Below are 20,334 nucleotides of genomic sequence, written 5' to 3' on the forward strand. Positions count from 1 at the left end.
CTTATCTTTCAGGTGATGTGAGACGCAGCTGCTGTGTTTCAACTGCATAATGAAACAGCTTCCTGGTGTAACAGTGACACTGAGCAGAGATTCTAGGGTCATGATATTACTCTGACATGTTTGAAACGTGACGAGAACGGGATACATGCCAGTGCTTTTGATAGCCAGAGGCGTTTGCAGCTGGTGTGGTATGCGGATCAGGGCTTGACAACTATAGCTGGTGGAGTTTTCCCCAAAATTGCTGATAGACCTCTCATAGCAACGTTATGGATCAAGTAGATGCTGAATGAGATATGGGACTATGCTGATTGGAATATTATGACGTGTAACCAGGAAATACATCCAACCAACCACAATACAATCATTTGTTGCATAAAGATAAACAATAATTTATTAACATTTCCTTTGCAAATATCACAAGTAGCACACATTGACCTGCCTATGAAGTTACCAACTACCGATTACTTGAAATAAGACGATAAACACTGAGCAAAGATAGAAGAACAGTGTACAATGAAAAGCACCCGTTTGAAGCACCACCAAATGCTAGAAAGGACTGTTAGGTGAAGTATAATACCTTAGAGACAATAACATGTGTTATTTTTGACAATACAAAGAGATCTTCAGACAGGTCCGAAAATATGCAGAATAGACTAATAAATGTACAATAATTGAAAATAAGCAATAAAAAATAATAAATATGTTTTGTATTTATAAATTACACAATAATGTATTCATGGAGCAATCAAATCACTTCAATTAATTATTTAATCAGTAAGCAATTAACTTTTTTCATTAGTGATACTAATTTACCATTGATGAGAAACATTGAGATCACTTTTGCAGTGAGATGTTGGGGCAAAACTGTTGACTAGTGAACCTTTCCTTCAAGATTGCTTTAAACTGAGAAACTGAAAGCCTCTGAGACACCACTGAATTATTGACATTCTCAGGACTTTTGAATTTTCCAAGAGAACTCTGAGTGACATTTTCAGAAATGATGAAAGGTCCTTCAGAGATGTAGTGGTGTCCAGCTTGGCATATTGAATGGGTCTGAGAGGCTTGTGCAATTATATGGTCGATCCTCAGTAAAAGACAAGGAAGATTCTGCACAAGAGTCAAGTTTCTGTTCTCAGGTGTACGGTACATTTCTGACCACTACAGTTAATCACTGCCATGCTGGATAAACAATGCAAACATGATAACGTGCAACGATGTCTTTGACTTCCATGATGATGTGGTTTACAGAGAATTCTGATTATGATAGAAACATGTTTGATGACAGCATAAATGAGCAACTGCAGAAAACATATCACAGTACATCGACAACCAGTGTAAAAAAAAACATTTTACAAAACGTTATTGAGTTTACAAACTGTGAAAAATATAGGATTTTCCCATTATAAAAAATGCCACATTGAACGAGGCAAGTAAGGTCATACCGCATGGACGCGATGAGAGAGAGAGAGATGGGGCAAGGTTGTCCCTAGACACTGCTCTGAGGTCAGTTGTGCATTATCGTCCAAATGGTTAACGCCCGACCCGGGTAGTTTTAAATGATCCTAGATCTGTGTGTACAGGGTAACTTCTACCCGGAGCTGTGGTCCTATACTGTAGTAACAGACAGGAAGGCATTGTGTACTGGTTTAGTCCCCTGGTCCTCAGGTGCTCTGGCCCCGTGACTCATTAGTTCCTGGATGGTCATCCAGTTATCCAGGATCTTCTTGTTGCGTTTCTTCATCATCTTCTTGTGGCTGAGTTCCAGGATGTTGACCTCTTTACGGCCCTCGGCCCCGCTCCCAGGGCCCTCTCTAAGACACTCTAGCCGGCTCCTCTGCATGTACTCCCTCCTCCTCCTCTGCTCCCTGGCTCTGGCCAGCTGCTGCTTCCTCTCCTCTTTACTCCAGTACCGCCCCATCTTCATCTCTGACATAGCGTCGTCGTCCGTGGTCATCCCTCCACTACGCTCCTCCCTGATCCTCAGCGCCCGTTCTCGTAGAATCCGGTCCCTCGCTGGTCGCCGGGCTACATACTTCGTCCCGTCGGCTCGAACTTTGACCTTCCACTCGAGGCGTGGTTCCCCGGGCGGGCGGAGCGGTCCCGGCAGACGCTGAGGAGGCTGAGCTGGGACTGGGAGTAAGTCTCCAGACTGGAGGACTGCTGGAGGAGCTGCTGCATGTAGCTCTGAAGGTGTCTGGCGTGGGCTGGAGAGGCACCCTGCCCCTGCTGGGGGGCTGTGTGGTAAGGGGACGGGTAGGGAGGGACCCTGCGTGGCCCCCGGTGGCTCCTGGTGCGGTCGCAGCGCTCGTCGTCTGCAGGCAGGGCCGGGTCTGACTCAGAGGGGGAAGGGTTGGACTGGTCGGGGCTGCTGGAGATGACCGTGGTTCCAGGGCTGGGGTTGGGATCCTGTCGGCTGTGCGAGGGGGTCCTGGTCGAGGTCTCACTCAGGAGCTCTCTGAAAAGAAGATTAGAAGAATACATTATTATCCATTTTCTATAATAGAAACGTCAGACCCAGGATTGGAACCGGCAACCCCCCAGCTGCTGGCCCACCTTTCTAATCTCAAGGCTAAAAAGGGCTTAATAAAACACATTTGATTGATTGTCTACATACCTGTCTGGGATGGGTTTGGAGATGGACTGGCTGGAGGCTGCCATGGTGCTCCGGAGGTTCTTCTGGTTGGTGAGGCTGATGCGTCTCTGTAGAGAGTGGTCCGGGGATCTCTCCATGCCTAGAGGAGTGGACCTGGCACTCTCAGCCGTGTTATAGGCACTGGAGCTGTCCTTGTCCCCCCTTAGCTTGTCGCTGTCCCACTGCCTCTCCCCTGGATGCTCGTTGATATCGGCCAGCTTGGCATGCTGCTCACGCCCATGTTTGGGGCTTCGTCCTGGGGAGCACATAGGGGTGCAGGGGGATCCCTCTGGTTCTTGCGGAGCTGGTGGGCCTGCATGATGTTCTGACACTCCAGCTCAATACTCCTCAGCTCCTCGTTCAACATCCTCAGCTCCTGTTCCATCCCTCCACTACCACTGAGACCCACCCCGCTCTGCTCCGTCAGGCTGCACTCGATGGTGCTTCTCCTGCTATAGTACACACCACACTCCCCGCTGTTACGGATCTGGCACTTGAGCTCCAGGAGCTGCTGGAAGTGGCTGTCACACTCCAGTCCTAACCCCACTCCGCCCTCACCCTCTTGGGCTTGGATCAGACCCCTGGGTCCCTGGGTGTCCGAGGGCACCACCACCCTCCTGCCCAGCCCCTGGCCATGCTTGGCCCTCCATCGGTCTCTCAAGCCCTGGGCAGGCCTCCGGTGGACACGGGCTAGGAGGACTTCCTGTTCGGAGCTCTCCTCGTTGCGCCCCATGCCGCTGTCTTTGTCCTGAGTATTGGAGGAACACGTGGCCGTGTCTGTCATGACATCATCCTCCTCCAGCTGCTTGGCCTGGAAAGATAACAAAGAGTTGTGGTAGAGAAGATGGAACATATTCTATAATACTAGAGCCTATCAACATGCATCAGCCCAAATCATAGCACCAGCTCTTAAGCATTTAGGATAGCAATACCTGGACATGTGTATTGTCTAGAATAGCAATACCTGGACATGTGTATTGTCTAGAATAGCAATACCTGGACATGTGTATTGTCTAGACTAGCAATACCTGGACATGTGTATTGTCTAGAATAGCAATATCTAGACATCTATACTGTTAGAATAGCAATATCTGGACATCTATACTGTTAGAATAACAATACCTGGACATCTATACTGTTAGAATAGCAATGTCTGGACATGTGTATTGTCTAGAAAAGCAATACCTGGACATGTGTATTGTCTAGAAAAGCAATACCTGGACATGTGTATTGTCTAGAATAGCAATATCTGGACATCTATACTGTTAGAATAACAATATCTGGACATGTGTATTGTCTAGAATAGCAAAACCTGGACATGTGTATTGTCTAGAAAAGCAATACCTGGACATGTGTATTGTCTAGAATAGCAATATCTGGACATCTATACAGTTAGAATAGCAATATCTGGACATGTGTATTGTCTAGAATAGCAATACCTGGACATGTGTATTGTCTAGAATAGCAATACCTGGACATGTGTATTGTCTAGAATAGCAATACCTGGACATCTATACAGTTAGAATAGCAATATCTGGACATCTATACAGTTAGAATAACAATATCTGAACATCTATACTGGTAGAATAACAATACCTGGACATCTATACTGGTAGAATAACAATACCTGGACATCTATACTGTTAGAATAGCAATATCTGAACATCTATACTGGTAGAATAACAATATCTGAACATCTATACTGTTAGAATAACAATATCTGGACATCTATACTGTTAGAATAGCAATGTCTGGACATGTATACTGTCAGAATAGCAATATCTGGACATGTGTATTGTCTAGAATAGCAATACCTGGACATGTGTATTGTCTAGAATAGCAATATCTGGACACATGTATTGTCTAGAATAGCAATATCTGGATGTGTGTATTGTCTAGAATAGCAATATCTGGACATCCGTATTGTCTAGAATAGCAATATCTGGACATCTATACTGTTATAATAACAATATCTGGACATCTATACTGTTAGAATAGCAATATCTGGACATCTATACTGTTGAGAATAGCAATATCTGGACATGTGTATGTCTAAAATAACAATATCTGGACATGTGTATTGTCTAGAATAGCAATATCTGGACATGTGTATGTCTAAAATAACAATATCTGGACATGTGTACTGTCAGAATAGCAATATCTGGACATGTGTATTGTCTAGAATAGTAATATCTGGGCATGTGTATGTCTAAAATAACAATATCTGGACATGTGTATTGTCTAGAATAGCAATATCTGGACATGTGTATGTCTAAAATAACAATATCTGGACATGTGTACTGTCAGAATAGCAATATCTGGACATGTGTATTGTCTAGAATAGTAATATCTGGACATGTGTATTGTCTAGAATAGTAATATCTGGACATCTATACTGGTAGAATAACAATACCTGGACATTTATACTGTTAGAATAGCAATATCTGGACATCTATACAGTTAGAATAACAATATCTGAACATCTATACTGTTAGAATAGCAATATCTGGACATCTATACTGTTAGAATAGCAATATCTGGACATCTATACTGTTAGAATAACAATATCTGGACATCTATACTGTTAGAATAACAATATCTGGACATCTATACTGTTAGAATAGCAATATCTGGACATCTATACTGTTAGAATAGCAATATCTGGACATCTATACTGTTAGAATAGCAATATCTGGACATCTATACTGTTAGAATAACAATATCTGGACATCTATACTGTTAGAATAGCAATATCTGGACATCTATACTGTCAGAATAACAATATCTGAACATCTATACTGTTAGAATAGCAATATCTGGACATCTATACTGTTAGAATAGCAATTTCTGGACATCTATACTGTCAGAATAACAATATCTGAACATCTATACTGTTAGAATAGCAATATCTGGACATCTATACTGTTAGAATAGCAATATCTGGACATCTATACTGTCAGAATAACAATATCTGAACATCTATACTGTTAGAATAACAATATCTGAACATCTATACTGTTAGAATAACAATATCTGGACATCTATACAGTTAGAATAACAATATCTGAACATCTATACTGTTAGAATAACAATACCTGGACATCTATACTGTTAGAATAGCAATACCTGGACATCTGTACTGTCAGAATAACAATATCTGGACATGTGTTTTGTCTAGAATAGCAATATCTGGACATCTATACTGTTTAGAATAGGCTGTTCTCACCGGCTCCTCTCCTCCTCCTGTCTTCTGCGCCTCCTCATTCCTCCTCTCCTCTAGGATCTCCATCTTCAGCTCCTCCAGGAGTTCATTGTGCTCCTCATCCAGCCATGCCTCCTCTGGTCTGGTCACCAGGAGAACGATACTCCTGGACTCCTCATTGGACAGGAGAGTGAAAGCTTCCTGCCGGTCCTGTACGTTACAGCCATTGATCTGGTAACACACACGTAAAGAGATGAGACAATACATAGTCCACACATAGTGATTAAGAAAGAGATCCTCTTACTGTCTGTTACACTAACTGACAACTAAACTCCATCACAGAACAAGAATTCATGAAGAAATTATGTAAAACACATACATAAACAGGTTAGAAAGTACTGTATCTAGTACACAAAGATATTAGAAAGTTCTGTATATAGTACACAGAGAGATAAGAAAGTACTGTATCTAATACACAAAGATATTAGAAAGTTCTGTATATAGTACACAGAGAGATAAGAAAGTACTGTATCTAGTACACAAAGAGATGAGAAAGTACTGTATCCAGTACACACTCACTCACATATTGTACATACAGCAATTAAACTCCTGACTGACTGACGAAACCATCCCCCCTTTAAATGACTCCCTTCCGCCTCTATACAGTGCACATCACAGTCATTCACTTAACTCCTCCATCACAGAAGATGGAGTGTTTGAGGAAACCATGCCCCTTTTAATCTCCCCCTCCACCTCTCCGTCTCTCTGAGAAAAGCACCTCCAGTCAATTATGAATTCACACTTTCACAGGCAGGCAGAGGATGTCTGGTCTGCTCTGTGTCCTGTCTCTACTCTGCATTGATTAAAGAGGGAGGGCAGTGGAGGCCAGCCACGGCCATGGGGGAGGGAGAGAGGGGGAGAGGGGAGAGGGAGAGAGGGGGAGGGGAGAGAGGGGGAGAGGGAGAGAGGGAGAGAGGGAGAGAGGGGAGAGGGGGAGAGGAGAGAGGGAGAGAGAGAGAGAGAGAGAGAGAGAGAGAGAGAGAGAGCTGCACGGTGTTCATGAAAGACCAGCGGAGCCCTGCCCCCATCCAGACATACAATTAACTGTACTGTGACAGGTGGCGTTCATCTTTCCCCTGCAGAGTAATGGGCTTGTCACAGAGAGATAATGGGACCCAGAGAACACCAGGGCTCAGCCCTCCAATCAGAATACAACAGGGGCTTAGCCCTCCAATCAGAAGAGACTGTGCAGTGTCTGGGTCCACCAGTCACTTTACATCATTACTGCTACTACTGGGGAGTGTAGAAATCACTGACTACTACTTCTAATATCTGTTCACACCTAACACAGCTAACACACCTAACACAGCTAGCACACACACATACACACACACACACACACACACACACACACACACACACACACACACACACACACACACACACACACACACACACACACACACACACACACACACACACACACACACACACACACACACACGTTTGATTTACTATCCTTGTGGGGACCAAACAATTGATTCCTATTCAAAATTCTATTTTCCCTAAACTCTTAACCTAACCCTAAACTTAACCCTAACACTAACTCAAATTCTAACCCTAATTGAAACCCTAACCCTAACCCTAACCCCTAACCTAAAATATACTTTTTCCTTGTGGGGACCAACGAAATGTGGGGACCAACGAAATGTGTCCAAATTTTCCTTGTTTTACTATCTTTGTGAGGACTTCTGGTCCCCACAAGGATAGTAAAACCAGAAACACACACACACACACACACACACACACACACACACACACACACACACACACACACACACACACACACACACACACACACACACACACACACACACACACACACACACACAGGTATCACTGTGTCTGACCCGCCAGGTGGCTCTACAGCTCTCAGAGAGAGAGAGACCCGCCAGGGAGGATGTGGTGCTGCTGTGTGAAAACAACACTAAGGACTTTCATTTCCCAGCTTAAGTGTATCCATTAAATATGCATATGATCTGTAGCCCCGAGACAACAACAGCTCTGCTCCTAGAAGAGAGCTTTACAGGTGCCTTTGAGTGTGTGTGCGTGCGTGCGTGCGTGTGTGTTTGTGCGTGCGTGCGTGCGTGCGTGTGTGTGTGTGTGTGTGTGTGTGTGTGTGTGTGTGTGTGTGTGTGTGTGTGTGTGTGTGTGTGTGTGTGTGTGCGCATGTGTGGTTGCGGTCATGTAATTGGTCTTGAGATGAAAATATGTACCTGTAATATTCGATCTCCTTCCCTTATGCGGCCGTCCCTGGCAGCGATGCTGTTGGGTCCAACCTGAACAAACAAAACAACAAATCAATCCAGACGCCATACAGACACACAAGTTACTACTGTTGCCATGTCACTGTCTGCTAGAACAGACAGCTGGATACACAAGTTACTACTGTTGCCATGTCACTGTCTGCTAGAACAGACAGCTGGATACACAAGTTACTACTGTTGTCATGACACTGTCTGCTAGAACAGACAGCTGGATACACAAGTTACTACTGTTGCCATGTCACTGTCTGCTAGAACAGACAGCTGGATACACAAGTTACTACTGTTGCCATGTCACTGTCTGCTAGAACAGGCAGCTGGATACACAAGTTACTACTGTTGCCATGTCACTGTCTGCTAGAACAGGCAGCTGGATACACAAGTTACTACTGTTGCCATGTCACTGTCTGCTAGAACAGGCAGCTGGATACACAAGTTACTACTGTTGCCATGTCACTGTCTGCTAGAACAGGCAGCTGGATACACAAGTTACTACTGTTGCCATGTCACTGTCTGCTAGAACAGACAGCTGGATACACAAGTTACTACTGTTGCCATGTCACTGTCTGCTAGAACAGGCTGCTGGATACACAAGTTACTACTGTTGCCATGTCACTGTCTGCTAGAACAGACAGCTGGATACACAAGTTACTACTGTTGCCATGACACTGTCTGCTAGAACAGACAGCTGGATACACAAGTTACTACTGTTGCCATGTCACTGTCTGCTAGAACAGGCAGCTGGATACACAAGTTACTACTGTTGCCATGTCACTGTCTGCTAGAACAGACAGCTGGATACACAAGTTACTACTGTTGTCATGTCACTGTCTGCTAGAACAGGCAGCTGGATACACAAGTTACTACTGTTGCCATGTCACTGTCTGCTAGAACAGGCAGCTGGATACACAAGTTACTACTGTTGCCATGTCACTGTCTGCTAGAACAGGCAGCTGGATACACAAGTTACTACTGTTGCCATGTCACTGTCTGCTAGAACAGACAGCTGGATACACAAGTTACTACTGTTGCCATGTCACTGTCTGCTAGAACAGGCTGCTGGATACACAAGTTACTACTGTTGCCATGTCACTGTCTGCTAGAACAGACAGCTGGATACACAAGTTACTACTGTTGCCATGTCACTGTCTGCTAGAACAGGCTGCTGGATACACAAGTTACTACTGTTGCCATGTCACTGTCTGCTAGAACAGACAGCTGGATACACAAGTTACTACTGTTGCCATGTCACTGTCTGCTAGAACAGACAGCTGGATACACAAGTTACTACTGTTGCCATGTCACTGTCTGCTAGAACAGACAGCTGGATACACAAGTTACTACTGTTGCCATGTCACTGTCTGCTAGAACAGACAGCTGGATACACAAGTTACTACTGTTGCCATGTCACTGTCTGCTAGAACAGGCAGCTGGATACACAAGTTACTACTGTTGCCATGTCACTGTCTGCTAGAACAGACAGCTGGATACACAAGTTACTACTGTTGCCATGTCACTGTCTGCTAGAACAGGCAGCTGGATACACAAGTTACTACTGTTGCCATGTCACTGTCTGCTAGAACAGACAGCTGGATACACAAGTTACTACTGTTGCCATGTCACTGTCTGCTAGAACAGGCAGCTGGATACACAAGTTACTACTGTTGCCATGTCACTGTCTGCTAGAACAGACAGCTGGATACACAAGTTACTACTGTTGCCATGTCACTGTCTGCTAGAACAGGCAGCTGGATACACAAGTTACTACTGTTGCCATGTCACTGTCTGCTAGAACAGACAGCTGGATACACAAGTTACTACTGTTGCCATGTCACTGTCTGCTAGAACAGGCAGCTGGATACACAAGTTACTACTGTTGCCATGTCACTGTCTGCTAGAACAGACAGCTGGATACACAAGTTACTACTGTTGCCATGTCACTGTCTGCTAGAACAGGCAGCTGGATACACAAGTTACTACTGTTGCCATGTCACTGTCTGCTAGAACAGGCAGCTGGATACACAAGTTACTACTGTTCCATGTCACTGTCTGCTAGAACAGACAGCTGGATACACAAGTTACTACTGTTGCCATGTCACTGTCTGCTAGAACAGACAGCTGGATACACAAGTTACTACTGTTGCCATGTCACTGTCTGCTAGAACAGACAGCTGGATACACAAGTTACTACTGTTGCCATGTCACTGTCTGCTAGAACAGGCAGCTGGATACACAAGTTACTACTGTTGCCATGTCACTGTCTGCTAGAACAGGCTGCTGGATACACAAGTTACTACTGTTGCCATGTCACTGTCTGCTAGAACAGACAGCTGGATACACAAGTTACTACTGTTGCCATGTCACTGTCTGCTAGAACAGGCAGCTGGATACACAAGTTACTACTGTTGCCATGTCACTGTCTGCTAGAACAGACAGCTGGATACACAAGTTACTACTGTTGCCATGTCACTGTCTGCTAGAACAGACAGCTGGATACACAAGTTACTACTGTTGCCATGACACTGTCTGCTAGAACAGACAGCTGGATACACAAGTTACTACTGTTGCCATGTCACTGTCTGCTAGAACAGACAGCTGGATACACAAGTTACTACTGTTGCCATGACACTGTCTGCTAGAACAGGCAGCTGGATACACAAGTTACTACTGTTGCCATGTCACTGTCTGCTAGAACAGGCAGCTGGATACACAAGTTACTACTGTTGCCATGTCACTGTCTGCTAGAACAGGCAGCTGGATACACAAGTTACTACTGTTGCCATGTCACTGTCTGCTAGAACAGACAGCTGGATACACAAGTTACTACTGTTGCCATGTCACTGTCTGCTAGAACAGGCAGCTGGATACACAAGTTACTACTGTTGCCATGTCACTGTCTGCTAGAACAGACAGCTGGATACACAAGTTACTACTGTTGCCATGTCACTGTCTGCTAGAACAGACAGCTGGATACACAAGTTACTACTGTTGCCATGTCACTGTCTGCTAGAACAGGCTGCTGGATACACAAGTTACTACTGTTGCCATGTCACTGTCTGCTAGAACAGACAGCTGGATACACAAGTTACTACTGTTGCCATGTCACTGTCTGCTAGAACAGGCAGCTGGATACACAAGTTACTACTGTTGCCATGTCACTGTCTGCTAGAACAGACAGCTGGATACACAAGTTACTACTGTTGCCATGACACTGTCTGCTAGAACAGACAGCTGGATACACAAGTTACTACTGTTGCCATGTCACTGTCTGCTAGAACAGGCAGCTGGATACACAAGTTACTACTGTTGCCATGTCACTGTCTGCTAGAACAGACAGCTGGATACACAAGTTACTACTGTTGCATGTCACTGTCTGCTAGAACAGGCAGCTGGATACACAAGTTACTACTGTTGCCATGTCACTGTCTGCTAGAACAGGCAGCTGGATACACAAGTTACTACTGTTGCCATGTCACTGTCTGCTAGAACAGGCAGCTGGATACACAAGTTACTACTGTTGCCATGTCACTGTCTGCTAGAACAGACAGCTGGATACACAAGTTACTACTGTTGCCATGTCACTGTCTGCTAGAACAGGCAGCTGGATACACAAGTTACTACTGTTGCCATGTCACTGTCTGCTAGAACAGGCAGCTGGATACACAAGTTACTACTGTTGCCATGTCACTGTCTGCTAGAACAGACAGCTGGATACACAAGTTACTACTGTTGCCATGACACTGTCTGCTAGAACAGACTGCTGGATACACAAGTTACTACTGTTGCCATGTCACTGTCTGCTAGAACAGGCAGCTGGATACACAAGTTACTACTGTTGCCATGTCACTGTCTGCTAGAACAGGCAGCTGGATACACAAGTTACTACTGTTGCCATGTCACTGTCTGCTAGAACAGACAGCTGGATACACAAGTTACTACTGTTGCCATGTCACTGTCTGCTAGAACAGACAGCTGGATACACAAGTTACTACTGTTGCCATGACACTGTCTGCTAGAACAGGCAGCTGGATACACAAGTTACTACTGTTGCCATGTCACTGTCTGCTAGAACAGGCAGCTGGATACACAAGTTACTACTGTTGCCATGTCACTGTCTGCTAGAACAGACAGCTGGATACACAAGTTACTACTGTTGCCATGTCACTGTCTGCTAGAACAGGCAGCTGGATACACAAGTTACTACTGTTGCCATGTCACTGTCTGCTAGAACAGGCAGCTGGATACACAAGTTACTACTGTTGCCATGTCACTGTCTGCTAGAACAGACAGCTGGATACACAAGTTACTACTGTTGCCATGTCACTGTCTGCTAGAACAGGCAGCTGGATACACAAGTTACTACTGTTGCCATGTCACTGTCTGCTAGAACAGACTGCTGGATACACAAGTTACTACTGTTGCCATGTCACTGTCTGCTAGAACAGGCAGCTGGATACACAAGTTACTACTGTTGCCATGACACTGTCTGCTAGAACAGACAGCTGGATACACAAGTTACTACTGTTGCCATGTCACTGTCTGCTAGAACAGACAGCTGGATACACAAGTTACTACTGTTGCCATGACACTGTCTGCTAGAACAGGCAGCTGGATACACAAGTTACTACTGTTGCCATGTCACTGTCTGCTAGAACAGGCAGCTGGATACACAAGTTACTACTGTTGCCATGTCACTGTCTGCTAGAACAGGCAGCTGGATACACAAGTTACTACTGTTGCCATGTCACTGTCTGCTAGAACAGACAGCTGGATACACAAGTTACTACTGTTGCCATGTCACTGTCTGCTAGAACAGGCTGCTGGATACACAAGTTACTACTGTTGCCATGTCACTGTCTGCTAGAACAGACAGCTGGATACACAAGTTACTACTGTTGCCATGTCACTGTCTGCTAGAACAGACAGCTGGATACACAAGTTACTACTGTTGCCATGTCACTGTCTGCTAGAACAGGCAGCTGGATACACAAGTTACTACTGTTGCCATGTCACTGTCTGCTAGAACAGGCAGCTGGATACACAAGTTACTACTGTTGCCATGTCACTGTCTGCTAGAACAGGCTGCTGGATACACAAGTTACTACTGTTGCCATGTCACTGTCTGCTAGAACAGACAGCTGGATACACAAGTTACTACTGTTGCCATGTCACTGTCTGCTAGAACAGGCAGCTGGATACACAAGTTACTACTGTTGCCATGTCACTGTCTGCTAGAACAGGCAGCTGGATACACAAGTTACTACTGTTGCCATGTCACTGTCTGCTAGAACAGGCAGCTGGATACACAAGTTACTACTGTTGCCATGTCACTGTCTGCTAGAACAGGCAGCTGGATACACAAGTTACTACTGTTGCCATGTCACTGTCTGCTAGAACAGGCAGCTGGATACACAAGTTACTACTGTTGCCATGTCACTGTCTGCTAGAACAGGCAGCTGGATACACAAGTTACTACTGTTGCCATGTCACTGTCTGCTAGAACAGACAGCTGGATACACAAGTTACTACTGTTGCCATGTCACTGTCTGCTAGAACAGGCAGCTGGATACACAAGTTACTACTGTTGCCATGTCACTGTCTGCTAGAACAGACAGCTGGATACACAAGTTACTACTGTTGCCATGTCACTGTCTGCTAGAACAGGCAGCTGGATACACAAGTTACTACTGTTGCCATGTCACTGTCTGCTAGAACAGACAGCTGGATACACAAGTTACTACTGTTGCCATGTCACTGTCTGCTAGAACAGACAGCTGGATACACAAGTTACTACTGTTGCCATGTCACTGTCTGCTAGAACAGGCAGCTGGATACACAAGTTACTACTGTTGCCATGTCACTGTCTGCTAGAACAGGCAGCTGGATACACAAGTTACTACTGTTGCCATGTCACTGTCTGCTAGAACAGGCAGCTGGATACACAAGTTACTACTGTTGCCATGTCACTGTCTGCTAGAACAGACAGCTGGATACACAAGTTACTACTGTTGCCATGTCACTGTCTGCTAGAACAGGCAGCTGGATACACAAGTTACTACTGTTGCCATGTCACTGTCTGCTAGAACAGACAGCTGGATACACAAGTTACTACTGTTGCCATGTCACTGTCTGCTAGAACAGGCAGCTGGATACACAAGTTACTACTGTTGCCATGTCACTGTCTGCTAGAACAGACAGCTGGATACACAAGTTACTACTGTTGCCATGTCACTGTCTGCTAGAACAGGCAGCTGGATACACAAGTTACTACTGTTGCCATGTCACTGTCTGCTAGAACAGGCAGCTGGATACACAAGTTACTACTGTTGCCATGTCACTGTCTGCTAGAACAGGCAGCTGGATACACAAGTTACTACTGTTGCCATGTCACTGTCTGCTAGAACAGGCAGCTGGATACACAAGTTACTACTGTTGCCATGTCACTGTCTGCTAGAACAGGCAGCTGGATACACAAGTTACTACTGTTGCCATGTCACTGTCTGCTAGAACAGGCAGCTGGATACACAAGTTACTACTGTTGCCATGTCACTGTCTGCTAGAACAGGCAGCTGGATACACAAGTTACTACTGTTGCCATGTCACTGTCTGCTAGAACAGGCAGCTGGATACACAAGTTACTACTGTTGCCATGTCACTGTCTGCTAGAACAGACAGCTGGATACACAAGTTACTACTGTTGCCATGTCACTGTCTGCTAGAACAGGCAGCTGGATACACAAGTTACTACTGTTGCCATGTCACTGTCTGCTAGAACAGACAGCTGGATACACAAGTTACTACTGTTGCCATGTCACTGTCTGCTAGAACAGGCAGCTGGATACACAAGTTACTACTGTTGCCATGTCACTGTCTGCTAGAACAGGCAGCTGGATACACAAGTTACTACTGTTGCCATGTCACTGTCTGCTAGAACAGGCAGCTGGATACACAAGTTACTACTGTTGCCATGTCACTGTCTGCTAGAACAGGCAGCTGGATACACAAGTTACTACTGTTGCCATGTCACTGTCTGCTAGAACAGACAGCTGGATACACAAGTTACTACTGTTGCCATGTCACTGTCTGCTAGAACAGGCAGCTGGATACACAAGTTACTACTGTTGCCATGTCACTGTCTGCTAGAACAGGCAGCTGGATACACAAGTTACTACTGTTGCCATGTCACTGTCTGCTAGAACAGGCAGCTGGATACACAAGTTACTACTGTTGCCATGTCACTGTCTGCTAGAACAGGCAGCTGGATACACAAGTTACTACTGTTGCCATGTCACTGTCTGCTAGAACAGGCAGCTGGATACACAAGTTACTACTGTTGCCATGTCACTGTCTGCTAGAACAGGCAGCTGGATACACAAGTTACTACTGTTGCCATGTCACTGTCTGCTAGAACAGACAGCTGGATACACAAGTTACTACTGTTGCCATGTCACTGTCTGCTAGAACAGGCAGCTGGATACACAAGTTACTACTGTTGCCATGTCACTGTCTGCTAGAACAGGCAGCTGGATACACAAGTTACTACTGTTGCCATGTCACTGTCTGCTAGAACAGACAGCTGGATACACAAGTTACTACTGTTGCCATGTCACTGTCTGCTAGAACAGGCAGCTGGATACACAAGTTACTACTGTTGCCATGTCACTGTCTGCTAGAACAGGCAGCTGGATACACAAGTTACTACTGTTGCCATGTCACTGTCTGCTAGAACAGACAGCTGGATACACAAGTTACTACTGTTGCCATGTCACTGTCTGCTAGAACAGGCAGCTGGATACACAAGTTACTACTGTTGCCATGTCACTGTCTGCTAGAACAGGCAGCTGGATACACAAGTTACTACTGTTGCCATGTCACTGTCTGCTAGAACAGGCAGCTGGATACACAAGTTACTACTGTTGCCATGTCACTGTCTGCTAGAACAGGCAGCTGGATACACAAGTTACTACTGTTGCCATGTCACTGTCTGCTAGAACAGGCAGCTGGATACACAAGTTACTACTGTTGCCATGTCACTGTCTGCTAGAACAGACAGCTGGATACACAAGTTACTACTGTTGCCATGTCACTGTCTGCTAGAACAGGCAGCTGGATACACAAGTTACTACTGTTGCCATGTCACTGTCTGCTAGAACAGACAGCTGGATACACAAGTTACTACTGTTGCCATGTCACTGTCTGCTAGAACAGGCAGCTGGATACACAAGTTACTACTGTTGCCATGTCACTGTCTGCTAGAACAGGCAGCTGGATACACAAGTTACTACTGTTGCCATGTCACTGTCTGCTAGAACAGACAGCTGGATACACAAGTTACTACTGTTGCCATGTCACTGTCTGCTAGAACAGGCAGCTGGATACACAAGTTACTACTGTTGCCATGTCACTGTCTGCTAGAACAGGCAGCTGGATACACAAGTTACTACTGTTGCCATGTCACTGTCTGCTAGAACAGACAGCTGGATACACAAGTTACTACTGTTGCCATGTCACTGTCTGCTAGAACAGGCAGCTGGATACACAAGTTACTACTGTTGCCATGTCACTGTCTGCTAGAACAGGCAGCTGGATACACAAGTTACTACTGTTGCCATGTCACTGTCTGCTAGAACAGACAGCTGGATACACAAGTTACTACTGTTGCCATGTCACTGTCTGCTAGAACAGGCAGCTGGATACACAAGTTACTACTGTTGCCATGTCACTGTCTGCTAGAACAGACAGCTGGATACACAAGTTACTACTGTTGCCATGTCACTGTCTGCTAGAACAGACAGCTGGATACACAAGTTACTACTGTTGCCATGACACTGTCTGCTAGAACAGGCAGCTGGATACACAAGTTACTACTGTTGCCATGTCACTGTCTGCTAGAACAGGCAGCTGGATACACAAGTTACTACTGTTGCCATGTCACTGTCTGCTAGAACAGACAGCTGGATACACAAGTTACTACTGTTGCCATGTCACTGTCTGCTAGAACAGACAGCTGGATACACAAGTTACTACTGTTGCCATGTCACTGTCTGCTAGAACAGACAGCTGGATACACAAGTTACTACTGTTGCCATGACACTGTCTGCTAGAACAGGCAGCTGGATACACAAGTTACTACTGTTGCCATGTCACTGTCTGCTAGAACAGGCAGCTGGATACACAAGTTACTACTGTTGCCATGTCACTGTCTGCTAGAACAGGCAGCTGGATACACAAGTTACTACTGTTGCCATGTCACTGTCTGCTAGAACAGGCAGCTGGATACACAAGTTACTACTGTTGCCATGTCACTGTCTGCTAGAACAGGCAGCTGGATACACAAGTTACTACTGTTGCCATGACACTGTCTGCTAGAACAGGCAGCTGGATACACAAGTTACTACTGTTGCCATGTCACTGTCTGCTAGAACAGGCAGCTGGATACACAAGTTACTACTGTTGCCATGTCACTGTCTGCTAGAACAGGCAGCTGGATACACAAGTTACTACTGTTGCCATGTCACTGTCTGCTAGAACAGGCAGCTGGATACACAAGTTACTACTGTTGCCATGTCACTGTCTGCTAGAACAGGCAGCTGGATACACAAGTTACTACTGTTGCCATGTCACTGTCTGCTAGAACAGGCAGCTGGATACACAAGTTACTACTGTTGCCATGTCACTGTCTGCTAGAACAGGCAGCTGGATACACAAGTTACTACTGTTGCCATGTCACTGTCTGCTAGAACAGGCAGCTGGATACACAAGTTACTACTGTTGCCATGTCACTGTCTGCTAGAACAGGCAGCTGGATACACAAGTTACTACTGTTGCCATGTCACTGTCTGCTAGAACAGGCAGCTGGATACACAAGTTACTACTGTTGCCATGTCACTGTCTGCTAGAACAGGCAGCTGGATACACAAGTTACTACTGTTGCCATGTCACTGTCTGCTAGAACAGGCAGCTGGATACACAAGTTACTACTGTTGCCATGTCACTGTCTGCTAGAACAGACAGCTGGATACACAAGTTACTACTGTTGCCATGTCACTGTCTGCTAGAACAGACAGCTGGATACACAAGTTACTACTGTTGCCATGTCACTGTCTGCTAGAACAGGCAGCTGGATACACAAGTTACTACTGTTGCCATGTCACTGTCTGCTAGAACAGACAGCTGGATACACAAGTTACTACTGTTGCCATGTCACTGTCTGCTAGAACAGGCAGCTGGATACACAAGTTACTACTGTTGCCATGTCACTGTCTGCTAGAACAGGCAGCTGGATACACAAGTTACTACTGTTGCCATGTCACTGTCTGCTAGAACAGACAGCTGGATACACAAGTTACTACTGTTGCCATGTCACTGTCTGCTAGAACAGGCAGCTGGATACACAAGTTACTACTGTTGCCATGTCACTGTCTGCTAGAACAGGCAGCTGGATACACAAGTTACTACTGTTGCCATGTCACTGTCTGCTAGAACAGGCAGCTGGATACACAAGTTACTACTGTTGCCATGTCACTGTCTGCTAGAACAGGCAGCTGGATACACAAGTTACTACTGTTGCCATGTCACTGTCTGCTAGAACAGGCAGCTGGATACACAAGTTACTACTGTTGCCATGTCACTGTCTGCTAGAACAGGCAGCTGGATACACAAGTTACTACTGTTGCCATGTCACTGTCTGCTAGAACAGACAGCTGGATACACAAGTTACTACTGTTGCCATGTCACTGTCTGCTAGAACAGGCAGCTGGATACACAAGTTACTACTGTTGCCATGTCACTGTCTGCTAGAACAGGCAGCTGGATACACAAGTTACTACTGTTGCCATGTCACTGTCTGCTAGAACAGGCAGCTGGATACACAAGTTACTACTGTTGCCATGTCACTGTCTGCTAGAACAGGCAGCTGGATACACAAGTTACTACTGTTGCCATGTCACTGTCTGCTAGAACAGGCAGCTGGATACACAAGTTACTACTGTTGCCATGTCACTGTCTGCTAGAACAGGCAGCTGGATACACAAGTTACTACTGTTGCCATGTCACTGTCTGCTAGAACAGGCAGCTGGATACACAAGTTACTACTGTTGCCATGTCACTGTCTGCTAGAACAGACAGCTGGATACACAAGTTACTACTGTTGCCATGTCACTGTCTGCTAGAACAGGCAGCTGGATACACAAGTTACTACTGTTGCCATGTCACTGTCTGCTAGAACAGGCAGCTGGATACACAAGTTACTACTGTTGCCATGTCACTGTCTGCTAGAACAGACAGCTGGATACACAAGTTACTTCTGTTGCCATGTCACTGTCTGCTAGAACAGACAGCTGGATACACAAGTTACTACTGTTGCCATGTCACTGTCTGCTAGAACAGGCAGCTGGATACACAAGTTACTACTGTTGCCATGTCACTGTCTGCTAGAACAGGCTGCTGGATACACAAGTTACTACTGTTGCCATGTCACTGTCTGCTAGAACAGACAGCTGGATACACAAGTTACTACTGTTGCCATGTCACTGTCTGCTAGAACAGGCTGCTGGATACACAAGTTAATACTGTTGCCATGTCACTGTCTGCTAGAACAGGCAGCTGGATACACAAGTTACTACTGTTGCCATGTCACTGTCTGCTAGAACAGACAGCTGGATACACAAGTTACTACTGTTGCCATGTCACTGTCTGCTAGAACAGGCAGCTGGATACACAAGTTAATACTGTTGCCATGTCACTGTCTGGTGGATCATTATCAAACACCTTCATTGCTTTCTCTTCTTGCCAACATCACCATCTGAAGATGTTGCTTCAACAAAGAACGCCGAGCATCCAACCAATCCTCAAAACTTCCATTGCGGTCATCATCACATAGTAATAGGGTGGGTGTGTCCCAAATGGCACCCTATTCCCTAAATAGTGCACTACTTTTGACCAGAGCCCTATGGACCCTGGTCAAAAGTAGTGTACTATATAGAGTATAGGGTGCCATTTGGAACCATATATAGTTTGAAATGTGACAGTATGGATTGTAGTATCTGAGGTTTATTAGCGTGGTAGCTGTCCAACAACCTTCTTCCTGCCTGGCTTAAGAAAGGGGAATGAATCTTCCTGAGAAAACTCATTTCAACATTTATTGATTTTTTTCATTATTTTGTTTTCATTTTTTG

At 45.3% G+C, this 20,334-nt stretch overlaps 1 pseudogene; it reads right to left on the reverse strand.

The window, feature by feature from the left end:
- Positions 1-364: 364 nt before the first annotated feature.
- LOC106594226 (PDZ domain-containing RING finger protein 4-like) overlaps positions 365-20,334 on the reverse strand; it is a 32,238-nt pseudogene continuing 12,268 nt past the window's right edge.

This window comes from Salmo salar, unplaced genomic scaffold (assembly GCF_905237065.1).
Source record: "Salmo salar unplaced genomic scaffold, Ssal_v3.1, whole genome shotgun sequence".
In the NCBI taxonomy this organism is placed as follows: Eukaryota; Metazoa; Chordata; class Actinopteri; order Salmoniformes; family Salmonidae; genus Salmo; species Salmo salar.